Source organism: Mytilus galloprovincialis, chromosome 6 (genome assembly GCF_965363235.1).
Source record: "Mytilus galloprovincialis chromosome 6, xbMytGall1.hap1.1, whole genome shotgun sequence".
NCBI lineage: Eukaryota > Metazoa > Mollusca > Bivalvia > Mytilida > Mytilidae > Mytilus > Mytilus galloprovincialis.
The window spans coordinates 29,394,470-29,411,322 of NC_134843.1; the positions used below are offsets into that span (position 1 = coordinate 29,394,470).

Consider the following 16,853-nt stretch of genomic DNA (forward strand, 5'->3'; position numbering starts at 1 on the left):
GGAATCTGTCGTGCGTGACCAATGTTTATTGTATAATTTCTTGTCATGTGGTCAAATTATGTGACATACACGATTTAAAAATTGAAACTTAAATTTCCTTTTTGATAGATTTTCGGCAGTGCAGATATACGATGTAAAGTGTTTAAGAAAAACAAGACTTTTAATAATAAAAGAAGGATGCATATTAACAGAGAATATAATCAGGGACTATTATACTAAAGTATTATAGTCCCAAATATAATACATGTATTATATGGCTCAGATATTAACCATAACGTGTTCTGGAAAAGAAAAAAAAAGTGTCCAAGAATTTGAATTACCTAATAAGGGCATTTCGATCACCTTTGACAAAATATTATTGCATGAATGGTAAATCGGTGAATTATAATCGTAGAAGTGATTTGTGACTGTTCTAAGTAGAGACATCTATACGCATCCTGTTTTACGTTACAACGAACACACTATACATGTTTCTTTGACTGAATATCAATCATTATTGGGCAGACTTGCTTTTTCTTTGTATTCGTAAAAATTATCATACGTTTCATTATATTTGAATGCTTAAAAAAAGCTTCAAAATATAAGCCTGTATTGTTACTTTTTAGGGTCGATTACCCCCCCCCCCCCCCCTCATCAAAAGTTAAATTATTGTATATTTAATTTTATTAATTGCTTTATAACGTAATATCAATTAAGGTCAGCCAAACCTAAATCTAACAAGGAGTGTCATTCACCGGGTTTAATTTCTTTTAGCGGTTTTGATCTATTTATATGGATAGTCGACCTTCCTATGGATAGAAACAAGTGCCTGTGATTTAGCATCGTGGAAATATGAAGCTATAAGGTAAATACTTTTTATTTTTATAATTTTACATTGGAAACTGGCCAAATTATAACAATTATAACATCGTACATATTATCAGTATAATTAATATGCGTATTTAGGATCGGAGTCGTTCCGTTTTGACTTTTTTATCACTATTCATCCCTCATTTCCGTCATTTTTTTTATATGAATAACAAATTCATTTCGACTTGATGTGGAACTTCTTGGTTCCATCTGGGTTCTATTCTAGATCATTCTAATGTTCCTGTTGAACATAACAGAAGATAACCGCAAGTCGCCGAATAAAAAGGTAAAGTAGGTCAAAGACGCTAAAATTATTTTATAACATGCAAGGATTTGTATAGTAAGAAGGATTGGAATCTCGTGGGCTTTTGCATAGACTGTAGTATAATATCTTCTGCGGCGCGAGATTTTGTGAGATTACCCGTGATGCATCTGGAAAATGCTAAACTAGCTCTGATTAATGGCTGACATTTACATCACCTAAACAAATAGACATCGATATGTAAGTATCTACAATCTATATTTATCAAATATTATGCTTGAAATAAGAAGTTTAAAATGGTTCTGGTGTTATGAATAACTTTTACGATCGTAGTAAGAATACACGGCTCCATAGAATTAATTTGCATATCGACCGAAGTGACCTCACCCTATCCCGCCTATTGGGCGGTCCTATCATCATTTTCTATTTTTATACTCCTTCCTCAAAAAACGAAGATGAGTGATAAAATTTATATTTTCTGATAGATATATGATTTCTTCGTGTATTGAGTAAATTTCGTAGTGATTGATGCATTAGTTTTCCTATTTTTTTTACGTTTCTTTGAGTTGATTACAACAAAAATGGCGTTCTGGAGCGAAAATGGGGGTGGCTTGGGAAAAATGAATAAAGTTCTTCAATTGGCCTAGATTAATGTTCAAACGTGATTACAAACGTAAAACATTGGTGATAAAGTGTATTGAAGAAAGCTCAAACCGCTAAATAAGGGAATTGTGATACTTTTCTGTCTTTAAACATCAATGTGGTTCTCAGATGAATCGCAATTTACCAGGCCTAAATTGGGAGGGGATCCAGTTGTCATAATAATCTGATACTTCCTTCCTGTTTATACCGAAATGAAATCGTTAAACCATGTGTTTTGAAATAGTTTTACATCAATTTTAACTAGCCATGTTCCATAGAAAACTCCATAGATTTGCCTTTGCCGATGTGGAAAGGGACAATGCATGGATGGTAATATTTTCAAATGTTCAGCCCAGTGTTTACCAGCATCATGGTATTGTGAACGTACATTGTGTACAAATGAATGTACATTTTTACTGACATCAAAATAATAATACACCAACACAGCTCATCTACTTTAAAGCCTTTAATGATGTATGGGTAGTGCTGTTTTGGTCTTCATTATAAATCACTGCCCCCTTTTATTATGCATGTTATTATTATGGACTCCCTTCTTCTCTATCTGTTTATACCACATATCACATGCATTACAAATTTAAGTCCAATTAATTATTATGCCTGTTAATTATGGCATTTTGCTAGGCTAAATAATGTTTTCCTGCATCAACTTCAAATCCAACAATGCAATGAAAGATGTTTTCCTGCAACGGTGTCAAAGCAAAAATCAAAATAGCCTTGCAAGATTTTTTCCTGCAACGGCGTCAAAGCAAATAATTAAAATAGCAAGACATCATAATTTTTTTAAACCTGTGCATTACAAATGTACCCGAGCTTTATCTTTTCTAGACCGAACTGCTCTAAACTATACTTCAGTCAAGTCCAGTTAGAGTTTTATATATATAATATATAAAGGATATTCTGTTATCTAACATTTATTCCTTTTATTGTTATTTTTGATTTTTTGTTTGTTTGCGACATCTTTTGATCCTACAATATTGCAAAATATTTTATTTTAAAACAATAGAAACATTGCTACAAATATAAATTATTCCTGAATTTGCATAAACCCATAGAAATCTAACATAAATTTTGCAAATATAATTATTCGAGCAGAGATCTTGAGGTAGTAGTGCTATTGTTAACGACATATTTGATATTGGAATTGTTTAAGCCATATGATATTGTATTATTATTGCCACATGTAACTATATTACACCTTTTTTTCAGTATTTTCCAAAATGCTCAAACTGGTGAATGTTAAGAAGAAAAGTCTAGGCACAAGGATTCAAGTCCCCACAAAAGTCTAAGCAGTTGTGTGCAAACAGCAGTTGGCCATTCATGCACTTATCATGTGGACTAACATATATACATGATATATATGGCATGCCTTCAAATAGAAATAGAAATACTAGTGTACAACTGAATGCCACTTTTGACCAGAATGTTCCTCTGAATATCATTTATGGAGGATATACCAACAATGTTTCATTGGATCATTAACATTTAATCTCTTCTACCTAAACTTGAAAGCTACGCTTTGTGTGTAGGGAACTTTGATAATGACTTGATAGATGATCATGTGATACCTGGGTTAAATTGGATTATTTCTATATTTTAATATAAAAATAAATCATTGAACATCTTCTTTTAAATTCCATTACATGCCAGATTCATTTAATACTTCAAATCTGCTTGGTGTTGAGTGTATATTGACTATGTACATGTATGCGTAGTAAAATAAGCAAGGAGACATGGGATATGATTGAAATGAGACAACTATCCATTCAATATCAAATGAAGATTTTAAAAACTAGTAGTCTACATGTACAATGATTGAATCAATGAATGTATGTCAATCACCATCAACAAAACCCATGCAGCATAGCAGGTCGATAAATATTATCACATGAAACCAACAGCCCATACATAATACATGCACAAAAAATTGTTTTTATACCAAATTTGAAGTTAAGACATAAGAGTTAAGAGATGCGGGATGTGGTATGATTGCCAATGGAATGAGACCGCTCAGTTCACCAAAGAAACAAATGATGTTGATGTAAGCAATTATTCAATCTATCTTGATAGACAAAAATTGTTTTACATGTATTATACAGTATATTCGTAATTATGAGCTATAAAATCAATACATGTACAAGGCAAAATTGTACAAAAAGTATCTTCTGTTAGACAATAACCATTTTATAGTTATCATGTACGTCTTAACAAAGACATTTATTGTAAAAATAGTTTTTATACCAAATTTGAAGTTAAGACCTAAGAGTAAAGAGATGTGGTATGATTGTCAATCGAATGAGACAGCTCAGTTCACCAAAGTTCAAATGATGTTGAAGTACCGGTAAGCAATTATTCAATCTTTCCTTGATAGACAAAAGTCAGTGTTGTACATGCATATTAGTAACTGTGCGCTATAAAGTCAATACAAGGCAAAATTGTACAAAAAGTATCTTCTGTTAGACAAGAAACATTTTAGTTATGTTGACAAAGACATTTATTGATAAATATCTATAGACACTACAGTTTAGACCTACCAAGCATGAAAGTTACAAACAGAAAAGTATTACTTTTGTTTTAATACTTGATGTAAACTGCTGTTGCGTACCTCATATGAAAGTGTACCAATGTACAATCAGAAAAAAGATAGTCTTCTTTGATATATGACAAGTCGCTCTTTTCAAGTTAATTTCTGTATTATACGTGAATAATACATAACCAGGAAATTCCATGACTGACTACTTGAGAGGCCGTTATACATGTATGACAGAGCTGACACTATAAAATTGCCCTATTAAATTCATGCACAAATTGATGAAAGTACTCTGATAAGAAACAAAAGTGCATTTAAAGATACTATACAAATCCTTGATAACATTAAACATAATTTTAGCATCGACGGTAAAGGAAGCTATATAAAGGTATTTATCTTCTCATTTTAATTATTTTGATAAGGAAACTAGATAAAAATAAAGCATGGTATAGATTTTTAAAACAAACCGAAGTATACAGTACATCGAACATCCTTTTATTTAATTCAGTCGTTTTGTTTTGGTTTTTTTTCTTTACTCGTCCCTTATTTACGTAAATATGTCTAGACAGTGGCGGATCCAGAACTTTTTCTAAGGGAGTCCCGCTCCAGTCATGCTTCTATGATTCCCTATATAATCAACCAAAATTTTCCCACAAAAGGGGCAACGGGTTCCGTTTTTTCTCCTTACTTTAGTTTGCCTCAACCAAATACTACAAAACATGAGTGCCAATGAGAACTCTCCACAAGAGACTAAATGACACAGAAATTAACAATTATACAATTTAGCCTAGGTCACCACACGGTCTTCAACAATGAGCAAGGTTCATACCGCAAAGTCAGCTATTAAAGGCCCCGACATGACCATGTAAAACAATTCAAACGAGAAAACAAACGGTCTAATTTATGTTCAAAAAAAAAACAAAAACAAAATAGGCACGTGCATATAAAATAAGGCGGGGTTAAACATGTTAGCGGGATCCCAACCCTCCCCTTTATGTGGCATGAGTGCCAATGAGAACTCTCCACAAAAGACCAGATGACACAAACACTAACAACTATAGGTCATATTTTTAGCTTTCAACAATGAGCAAAGTCAATACCGCATATAGTCAGCAATAAAAGGCACTGAAATGACATTGTAAACCAATATTCAAACGAGAAAATAAACGAACAAATTTATGTACAAAAAATGAACGAAAAAACAAGTATGTAACAAATAAAAAACGACATTCATTGAATTACAGGCTCCTGACTTACCAGGCACATACATACCGAATAAGGCAGGGTTGAACATGTAAGCGGGATCCCCACCTCAACACAAAATCAAATTTTAAAGTTTTTGTAAGTGTCACTTTTACCGTTCAAGAGTTATCATGTCCCTTTAAAGACATAAGAAGTGCTGACTCTTTCGTTTCCTTTCTCTTAAATAAGTCTGACTCAATCAAATGTTAGGAACCTTATATGCGATTCACATTACCCCATAACACAGATCTATTAAGTTCGATATTGGGTCCCGATGGCGTCACTGTTCATGAGTTTTTAGATGTACAAAGTTGTGGTATGAGTACCAATGATACAAATGTCAACCCGGAGCCTTGAGTTAGGAAAACTGCTAAATCTATTGTTTCCGTTCTTTAACTTTAATTTGCCTCAATCAAATGTTTTGAAACTTATTCACAATGCTTATGATCACAAAACGGTCAAAATAACGCGAATCCTGCATCTATATGTGGAAGTTCAGTTTATTGATATGCGTATACCTTCTGAAGTTCTAGATCTGTGTGAATTTTTATGATGTAAAAGCAGACTATCCATACCTACATGTCCATGAAATGAAATCTAAGGTAAAATGATTAAAACATTTTGCATTATCTATCACAACTGGCAGCACACGATGCTACTGAATCAGTAAATTTTCTTACTTGATATTCACGGAAATTAAAGGATTTCGTTTCATCTGAACCAAACATTCTTAAAAATTGAGAATGGAAATGTGGAATGTGTAAAAGAGACAGTAACCATGTCAAAAGAGCAGAAAGCAGTCAAAGGCCACTAATGGGTCCTCATAGCTGACTATGCGGTATGGGCTTTGCTCATTTTTGAAGGCCGTACGGTGACCTATAGTTGTCAATGTCTGTGTCATTTTGGTCTTTTGTTGTCTCATTGGCAATCATACCACATCTTCTTTTTTTATATCTTCAACAAAGCGAGAAAATCCCTCGCCCAGAGGCCGGCTTCAGATGGCCCTTAACAAAATGTGTACCAGTTCAAACTCCAAATCATAAAATAAACTTACAATTAAAAGCATACAAGACTAACAAAAACCAGAGACTCCTGACTTGACGTCAAGGTAATCATACCAAGAGACACATCCAATATGCAAAGGTCAAGAGTCAAACAGTCATAGTCTGGTAAAAAAAACCACACAAAGTGGATTTTGAGAAAAGGGTCATCGTGGTACACAAAACTAACAATATATCTATATATCTAATATATCTAAGAAGATGTGATAGGAGTGCCAATCATACAGTTAATTCTCCATTTAATTCAAACAAAAAAATACAAGTTTTACCTTAAGGGCAAAGGTCAAGCTCACATGAAGTTTCTCGTGCCAATAGACTCATTATCTTATGACAATACATCTACATGCCACATATTCAGAAGCAAGGTCAATCGAAAATTATATTTTGAGGTGAAGGAAATATACAGAGGGAACACACTGCAACATGATGACAAACCCAACGTGCATACATGTAGGTCAGGAGTGAAAAAGTCAAAGTCTGATCAAATGTTCCATGTAAAAAAATGCACACAGCAGTCTTGCACGAAAGCTCATCATGGTACACGGAACAATGTCTTATGTCATGATGCACTACACATGCAAAATATAGAAAACCTAGGGCTGAGACAGAAACACAAGACATATAACCAAACTCAATTGAATGGTACTTGTATTGCAGGTCACTACAATTGCCTTCAACAAAGAATATATACTCTCGCAACAATGCAAAGTTAAACCCGTTTTTCACTAAAGTTTTAGCAGGATTCTTTGCAACGATTATCTTCATGATCTTACCACATATAATTGAGAATGGAGTCCTGCAGTTATGTCAATAAATTAAAACGGTAAGATTAGACATTAAAACACTAAAAACTAGGGTTTACCATTAATTTTTAACCCAACCATATGATAGTACTATGGTAAACTTATGGAAACACATGATACAGTCATGAAATTGAATATTTGAAATAGTACGACCAGAACAATACAAGACAGAGTTGTAAACAAAAGAAAGTAATGATACATATTGAATTTTTAATCCGAATGCACAAATTAGGAACCGTAGTTTTCATTCAATTTATTTATCTAAAATGTACGCTTGGGTTAAACAATGGAAATTAACACTGTATATTTATATAAACGATCAATCTTGTAACACTTGGAAATAAATTTTGAACAACGAATGTGTCACAATTTTGCTTTTGTCGTCGGCCCAACTTAGTTTTGTCTTGCAATATGCATGAGGTACATTTTGTACTTGTCATTGAACGTTGAAAAAACAGTAGCTATCCACCAATCCATCAGCAATTGCGATACCTCTGTTACTTACCCGTCATTTTGTCACATGCTTGGTACCGTATTCTTTGAACAAATTTCGTCCGATTTTTTCCTACATTTATATTGTTGTTGTCAAGTAATACATTCCCTAAACAGGTTTAAAATGTTAAACTAAATCCTATAAAATCAATTTAGTGCGTTGGTTGTTTCAAACACAATTTTTCTAATTTGGGCGTGTCAACCCCTCGTCTAGTAGTGATTTCTGTTTGTATATTAAACATACAACAAAAGTTTATATTGGTATGGTAAGTTATTGTTTCATTTTACATGTTTACCATTGGTGACATCAAATAAAATGTTTTGCAGGTTGTACTATTAAGCCATACGAAATTTAAATATCAAATTTATATGCAAACTGAAGGATCTAAAATCTAAATTATGTATGTTTAAACCGTATAATAAATTACGCGGGTATTGCACAAAGTCATCTAGCCAAATTATAAATACTAGCATCCGTACTTATATGATCACTTGATCCCAAATTAAGCCTGTCAGATGGAGAAGAAAACCCTTTTGGTTAAGGACTACAGTTGGGAAAAGTAACATTTACTACCCAGGGGCGTAGCTAGAATGAAACGATGTGCAAGCATTTAAATTTTGGGACCCTTTTATGCAGAAAATGGTTTGTTTTTCGGGTTTTGGCTGTAGGACGGTTAATTGAGAAGCTACATGTACATAGGACTTATACATAATTCATGAATGCAAAACTATTGAAAAATCTTCTGAATAGAACATCTAAATAGAATAAAGCATGGTTAATTGAATACATAAACAACACATTTTTGTGTTATGGAATTTACTAAAAATTGTAAAAAATCTGCCCTTTGGGTCTTAGCAGAAACGAACTTCTTTATTACTTTGTCAATATTCACACACAAATCCCGATGAATATGCAGCAATGCTAGCGATGCTAAATCGTCGTTGTTCGTTGTTAATCGTACATAATTATGTTTTCAACAGACGTAGTACACGGAACGATCTCTCTGAGGTAGCACCCGCGAGATGTAATCAAGCGTGTTCGCCATCGAGCGACCTCCCGATTGAATTTGTCAAAATTACATGACAAGTCAGTTTCGTATGTCTCAAACAATGCTGCGATTTGTTCGTTTTTTTTGTATTTCCTACAACACGAGGAAGCAGATATGCGCAAAGCAGTGATTTTTCTGACTGATATCATGCAGACGCGACTCCAGTTCCATAAATTATCATGTACCTATGTACATGTAGCTTCTCAATATTAACCGTCCTATGGCCAAAACCCGAAAAACCAAACTATTTTCCGGTACCACGATTCCCGAGGAATACAAGAAAAACATTATATCCCTAAAACAAACTGATATATCCCGAGAAAAAGACTTTTTATGGTGTTATGCCACGTTTTATAGTGTTTTAACAATATTAAAGAATATTGATTAAAGATGTTACTCGTAAATTATCAAGTGGCCCATGGACGCAAAATATAATGAGACTTTCCAAGACTATTTTTGCGTGTTTGCAGGGTGATTGGCTTTGGTAGTCACATCGCTTCGGCATATTTAACGATATCGAAGGGTTCTGATAGAATCAAATTCATAACAGTGTGGTCGACGGTAAAACGTTAATTAGTAATTCTACTGAAAAATTTACCTATAACTTGTTTGTCGTTGGAGATGATTTTATGCTCACTCAGTCTATCGGAGGCCTTCAAGTGGGGATTTAAATAATCACTTGTTACACATTTTGATATACATAAAATGAAACTTTCTTTTCACTAATCATTTAAGGAATTTGTTTTAAATAATTGTTATACCATCACTTACAACAGTTTCACTTTTAAGAACATTAATGTCCAAAGCTGATATCAATAAATAATAATCAAAAAAAAAAGTTTCTTCATGGTAAAAAAAAAACAAAAAACTTTTAAGTTAATGGGGACCCGCGTTATTTCAGAAAATATCTTATTGGTTAAGAGAACAAAAACTTCTACGTTGTGATCATTTTAGAGTGGCCTACTATTTATTCAATGCTAACCATGTGGACTTTGTTTTGTTTTTTATACCATAACTCGGTTCGTTCATTCAGATACTTGTCAGTTTGCCTTGGCTCTTCAAGTCCAACACACAACTTCTCACGAAATTGGTATTTTTCTTACAAAAATTACATCCATGTGATGTATTCTTTTCATGGAGAATGAATGTTGCACCTTATTTTATTTGTTGTCTGTTTTTTTTTTTGTGTATCATTGACGTATAAGACAACCTGACTCTTCTTTATTCAAATTTAAAAACATACGAGATGGCAATTATGACACAAAATAACTAAATTAAACTTACAGCAGAAGAAAGATAATGAACATCGCTTTTATAGTCTACTAAATATCGAAGTCACAAAGTGGTCTTTTTAAAAACCATGTAAATCATAACAATTATTTTATTTCAATGAAAATCTAACTGTTGAATTTTTCCCCTGCGAGCGAATTTTTAATTTTGGTCGCATTTTTAAAATCAATAAATCTTGTTACTTGTATTCTTGTTGGAAGTTGCACTGTGTAGTTTATACTCTTTTTTTTAATGCCACTCAAATCCAACACAGACAAAAAAATGGTAGGTTCAAGAAATAATTGATGCAAACTATACTTTATTGTAGTTTTAACATGGGTAGGCATTATATTCGTGATTATTTTTGCCCGAGCGATATCGAAAAAACTATTATAAAAAGTGTACTAGTTCATTGTAAATGTACGTCATACTTAAATCCTAAACACATAAATAAGAAAAAATTAATAAACGTACAAGACTACCAAAGGCCAGAGACTCCTTACTTTTATGATTTTGTAAAAATAATGCAAATGTCAAAACATAACAAAAACACAAGTAAAGGACGTTTAATTAATCAATATAAATCAAAACACAAATTCCTGATTAGTATTTCGAATTATTTTATTTAGGCGTTGAGAACCTTTGGTGACCCCACGGTTTAAATGTCTATACTTCAGTTCCTCCTTTGTATATCTTATATCTTAGAGGTTGTAGAATATAAGTTCCAGTTAATAGTTTGATCTTGGTAGGTACTCTCTTGCTGTCTCTTGGAGATAGGTGCTTGATTCGCAATATTGGATGTATTTTTCCTGGCATGAATATATCACTGTTAAGGTATCGAAGGCCGGTAAAGAGCTTAGCTAGAGATGTTGTTCGTTCAATCCAGTAGGCATTGATACCTTTTTTAGCTTTATTTTAACAGTTCATCCTTTTTCATCTGAATATCTAGCCACTCACTTGCATTTCCTAGGTCGTATTTTAGCATGATTGTTTTTACTTGAATAAACCAGCTGTTACTATTCATTGACTTGATGCACAATTGCCTCCTTGCTAGTTGTTTTTCTAAACTTTCGTTGGATTGGGTACATACATTTATGAATAGGGTCATGACCTTTAAGTGTATTTGCGCTTCTACTGGTAGTATTCCCGTCAAGATGTTAATTGCCGGATCTGGTGTATTAGTTGGTAGTGACATCAGTTGCTTGAGCATTTTTTTTTGAAATTTTTCCAATTTCTCTAGATCCAGAGATTGTGGTGTTAGTAGATCCATTCCATATAATAACACCGGCAAGATGTAGATTTTAAACAGGTGTATTATAGTTTCCATATCCAGTCCATTTTCACCATGGAAGCCACTGCCAAGTAGAGCATAAGCACTTCTTCTTGATTTTTTTATATTCTCCTCAATATTTGCTATGATATTTTGTTTCATAGAGTTCGTTCGGATTATTCCTAAATGCATAGCTGAGTCAACTCTTGGCATAATAGCTTCATTCAATGTATATTCTTCCAGTAGCGTTTCTTTCTTTGTTGGCTTAGGTTTGATGTTAGTAGCGACGCTTTTTTTGGCTGTAGTTTATATCCTTCCATGATAGCAAAGGTGTTTGCCATATTGATTTGTACTTGCATATCGGTTGTCTTTTTGCTCATGAGTGCGACATCATCTGCACATGCGCTAGTATTGCAGAGTATATTCCCAATTCTACATCCTAAATTTGATGTTTCCAGCATGTTAAGTAGAGGATTGATGTAAAGCTTGTATAGATCCGTACTTAGGATCCCTCCCTGGCGTACTCCTTGTAGTACATTAAATAGCTCTGAAGTTTTGCCATTCCATTTAACTGCACTTGTTGCATTTGTGTGCATACTCTGAATGATTGTCCAATGTTTATCATCAATTCCAGCATGATAGAGCCGCTTCATTAGATGGGAATATATAACTACATCAAAGGCTGATTTTGCGTCCAGCAGGTAATACAGTGATTCCTCTGTAATTTGTTGCCATGTTTTTCTCGCCTTTGTTCTTAAACACGGGGGTGAGTAATCCCTCCTTTAGCATGTCTGGCACCTTGCCTTCTTTGAATATTATGTTTATGAGGTTCAGTAGCAACATTTCCAAATTTTTTCCTGCATGCAATATATGTTCGACAGTGATTCCATAGATACCAGCTGATTTTTCTTTATTAATTGATTTGATGGCCTTTTGTAGTTCTTCTAGTGTGGCCGGTGGTATATTCTTATCTTTCACCATCTCTGTAATTAATCCTATTTCATATTCTACTTGCTGGTGATATTGTCTATTCTCTAAGACTGTAGATTCCTCTGGAGTTGCTAAGATTTTAAAGTGCTGTTTGAAGCCTTCCATAACATTTTGCTCACCAGACATACATATGTCTCCTAAGTGCAGATCCATGATAGCATTACCCCTGTTCTTTCTATTGCTCTTTACAAGTTGATGGAATAGTTTTGTATCCTTTGTTCTTGTTTCCATTATGCGTTGTTTCTCAGTATCTTTGACTTTAGCATTTTCAATTCGCACCTGTCGCCTAAATTCCTTTTTAGTTCTCGATCTTTGTTTGTATATATTATTTTCAGGGTCCTTTATTTTTCCTTTCTTGACCCACTGCGCATAATATTTACGCATCTCGTCTAGGGCTAACTTTATATCTGGAGACCATACATTCAAATAGGTTTTGCGTTGTACCTAGGCTTGTTTGAGGCACATGTAGCGGCAGCATCATTTAGAAATCCATGTACCTGCTCTAAGACGGATGTAGCTTGTTCTAATGTTTCTAGCGGCATGTTAGGTATAGAATCTGACTGTTCATTTGTAATGGCTACATATAGGTCAATATCAACTTTATCCCATTTGACAGCTCGGTTTGTACAGTCCTTAGTTAGATTTTTGCAATCAGCATCATTCGAGATTCCATATAATATTTTCATTTTTATAGGATGATGGTCCGACGTGTTGTTCATAACGCTGTTCAGCACTTGCTTGTGTGTTGGCTTGATTTTTCCAAGTTTATGTAGGAAGTAGTCCAATTCTGAGCATTCTTCTCCATTGACCTTTACGAATGTCTTTCCTTCATTGTCGTATTTAAGCCCAGTCTCTTTTACAAATTTTTCCAGATAGTACTTTCTCTTATTTATGCTATCGATGTTTCCTAAGTCTTCGTTTAGATCTCCTCCAATTATTATGTAATGTGTATCTTGATATTTTAGCACTATTTCATTAAGTTGGTCTATAGTGTCTTTAAATTCCTCATAATGATCTCGACTTCCAGTTGATGGCAAATAAATAGATATTAATATCAGATTGTTATTATCTTTTCCTAAGACTTCCACGCATTGTATACGCTTTCTTCCGTCATCTAATGTTTTAATTATACTATCCAAATTCATTTTCCATATTATAGCTACTCCTCCATAACCTCTTGGCAAATATATCGGTGGAATGGATCATACTTATCCACACCTTTAGCGGCATAGTTCACATTTGCATCAATTTCTTCTATCAGATTTAATTGTCCTTCAAATAGCCAATGTTCTTGAATAAGTACAAAGTCATTTTGTCTAATCAGATCCCTAACCGTTGCACTGCATGATTTAATACTTTTACAGTTGAATGATACTATTTGCAGTGTATTATTTGAGTCTTCTGTTGGTTGTGCTACCTGATCTGCCATTGGAGGCTTTGTTGGCCTAAAAAATGCTGTTGGTGATTTGGAATTAACGGGTTGGCAACTAAGACTTGTTGATTGTGATTAGTTGACTCTATGTCAGAAACATCGGTTCTAGCACTATTGTTTCTGCTTTGCTCGTTACGTCTCCGGTCTTGTACCGTAACATGTTTTCTATTATTCGGTTGTATGTACTGAGGCCTGTTGTTTGATGTTAATTTTTGCGGCAATGATGGTATAGTGGGTCTTTCCTGTGGGGCAGTATTATGTACGAATGGCATCTGGGTTATGATGATAGGTGTCATTTGTCCTGTATTCTGGTGAGCATTATACATAGGCGGCGGAAAGTTGTACCGAACAGTATCGTTGTTCTTGATAGCATCAGGGCCTAAGACTTGTCCTCTATGGCCTTCATTTACATTATATCCTGATGTCATTATATTGCACCCTGGTTTTAAGCTTGTAGACTCTATTCTTGGCGGGTAGTTCATATTTACTTCTGCTACGCCGTTGCAAACTTTGAGAGGGTTCTGGATGACCTCAGGGTTTGTAGGTACGCTCGGGCTAACTGTTGAGGCTATATTCATTGCAGCTCTACCATTTTCTTGATTACTTTCATAGCTTGGGTTATTGACCCTATTTTCATGATGTATGTCTAGTCTTGCATCAGTGATGTTAAGGCTCTCCGCTACTTTCTGTAGCTGATTTTTTACCTGGTCAATAACGAGATTTGTTAATTTTTCATGGAAGGCTAGTATTCTGTTGTTTATTTTTCCTTGCATTTGTTCATTTAATGGTGTTGAATGCCCCATACCTTGCGGATTACTGATATTAGTACTAGTGTTCATGTTAAGTCTACGTTTCATTGTATTGACTAATGATTCCAATTCACAATTCTTGGATTCTAGGTATTGGCAACGAGTTTCCAGGAGCACTATTTTAGACTGTTCTTCTTTGAATATTTTTTCTTTCATTTTCATATGTTCTTCTGCCTTTCGCAATTTAAGTTCTCTCTCACGGATCTCTCTTAGTTTTACAATTGCAACCTCATCTTGCTCAATACGCTCTGATGTTGGTTGTTCATGAGTTGGGAATGGATCAAGGTTTGTCCTTTGTGTTGTTTTTTCCCATTTCTCTGGTTTGTCTTTTTCTCTTATGCATATTGTTGGTTGTTATTTGCTATTTCATAATTGTTATGCAGTTCCTGCCTTTTAGGACTATTTGTTCTTATAATAGCCGTCTCCTGGGATTGCTCTGGGTTGTTTTCTTCATTTTCAGGCAATTCACAAGACTTTATAACTGTTTGGCTAGTATCAATCTGTTCATTTTCATCTTGAGTTGGTTCCAGTCTTTCGATTGTGTTGCAACAGGAGTGGCATGTGAGACTGTTACCACTGATTGTCATGCACTCAGGATGAGCTATATCATTACAAATATCACAGATTTCATATTTATCTTCCATTATGATTGTGTCACATATATTGCATGTTTCAGGACTTTTCTCAGTTGAGTCATCATTACGGCTACTGCTTATTTCTTGGGTGATTGCTGGTACGTCATTATGATGGTAAGACGTTTTACTGTTTGCACCTTTTTTTACTGGAGACAATAATTTTTCTAATATTTTCAGGTTGACATCTTGGCATATTCGACATGTGTAGTCTTCAAGTTCTTCCTTTTCTAACAATTCGATCTCCTTTGTTGAGAGGCGTTGGCAGTTGTAGTGTACCCAATGTCGGCCTGAGTTACAGAATGTGCTTTTTGTTCTTCAATTCTTGGTACATTTGAAACATTGAATGCTGACTTTTTCATCTTTATCTGCATATTTCGGTTGTACTCTTTTTCCTTTTAGAGCTTGTTCAAGTTTGCTTTTCATGATCTCATTTAATTTAGTGATGGTTTTGTTCTTATCTCCATTATTCACATTTTCTATAAGCTTATGTATTTTCTTTATGTCTCTGTCGCCAAAATTTTCAGGATTTTTCCCATTTACCATTATTGTACAGGTAGTAAGGTACAGGTTGACTGTGTAGGTTTTGCCACATTTTTCTTTCATCTTTATAGTTATTTGCACCATGGCATTTTTCGAACTGTCAGTTTCTCTTTGGATTGTGGCTTTGCATATATTGCATGGCAATTCCTCGAAATAAGCAACAGTTGCATGTTTCAGAAGTTCAAATGTTGCTGCATCTGCTTTTATGACTAGTCCTCCATTTGTTTGCTTGTATTCCATGCTTTTGGAGCGCTGAGTTGCTTCTAGCTTTTTTAGCAGTGCTTTATCTACATTAAGTGAATAATTCTTCATGATCTCTGTGTGTATTTTAGCATCCTCTTTCCTTCTTACGACTTGCATTTCAGAATTGCTCGCCATTTTTATATTTGTTGTCTGACTTGGAGAAAAAACCTCTTACTACTGATCAGCAAAAAGGTACGTGGTGGATAATCCCACTATCGACTGCAATTCACTGACCAGCAGTCTTTATTCAGAATATAATATGGGAGAGTCAATACGTACAAAGAGAATGTTTAAGTCAAGATTATTTCCTTTTTGATTGTTGATTTATGGTTCCCAGCTGTTTTGTATGCACTATTTTTATCTGGTATTATGTCAGTATAATGGATGGCACTTTTTAGCTCTTTAAGCTATGGTTTTTTTTATCCTTGTTTCTTGGAATATATGGGTCCAATGCACTAGATTACGATTGATCAGCAATAAGGTACGTCGTGGATAATCACACTGTCGACTGCAAATTACTTATCAAACGAACTCTGTGTCTACTCGTGGCCTGAAGTTGTTATAGCAACAGAAAGTTAATAATAATATAGTTGGTATTGCTTTAAAGTTCTTGTTGATATTGGTTTAAAGTATTTGTTGATATTGCTTTAAAGTTCTTGTTGATATTGGTTTTTGGAGTTGTATTCTTTATTTAAATTTAGGTGAAACAGTCGGTTT

At 34.2% G+C, this 16,853-nt stretch overlaps 1 protein-coding gene and 1 long non-coding RNA gene across 2 annotated transcripts in view; one reads left to right on the forward strand and one right to left on the reverse strand.

The window, feature by feature from the left end:
- Nucleotides 1-16,853, reverse strand: part of LOC143079320 (uncharacterized) — a 172,979-nt gene that overhangs the window by 129,921 nt on the left and 26,205 nt on the right. The gene's annotated exons all lie outside the window — the stretch shown is intronic.
- Nucleotides 1,182-3,396, forward strand: LOC143079318 (uncharacterized). The gene is made up of 2 exons (XR_012979382.1): nt 1,182-2,083; nt 2,981-3,396. It is a non-coding gene; the product is annotated as an uncharacterized LOC143079318 (long non-coding RNA).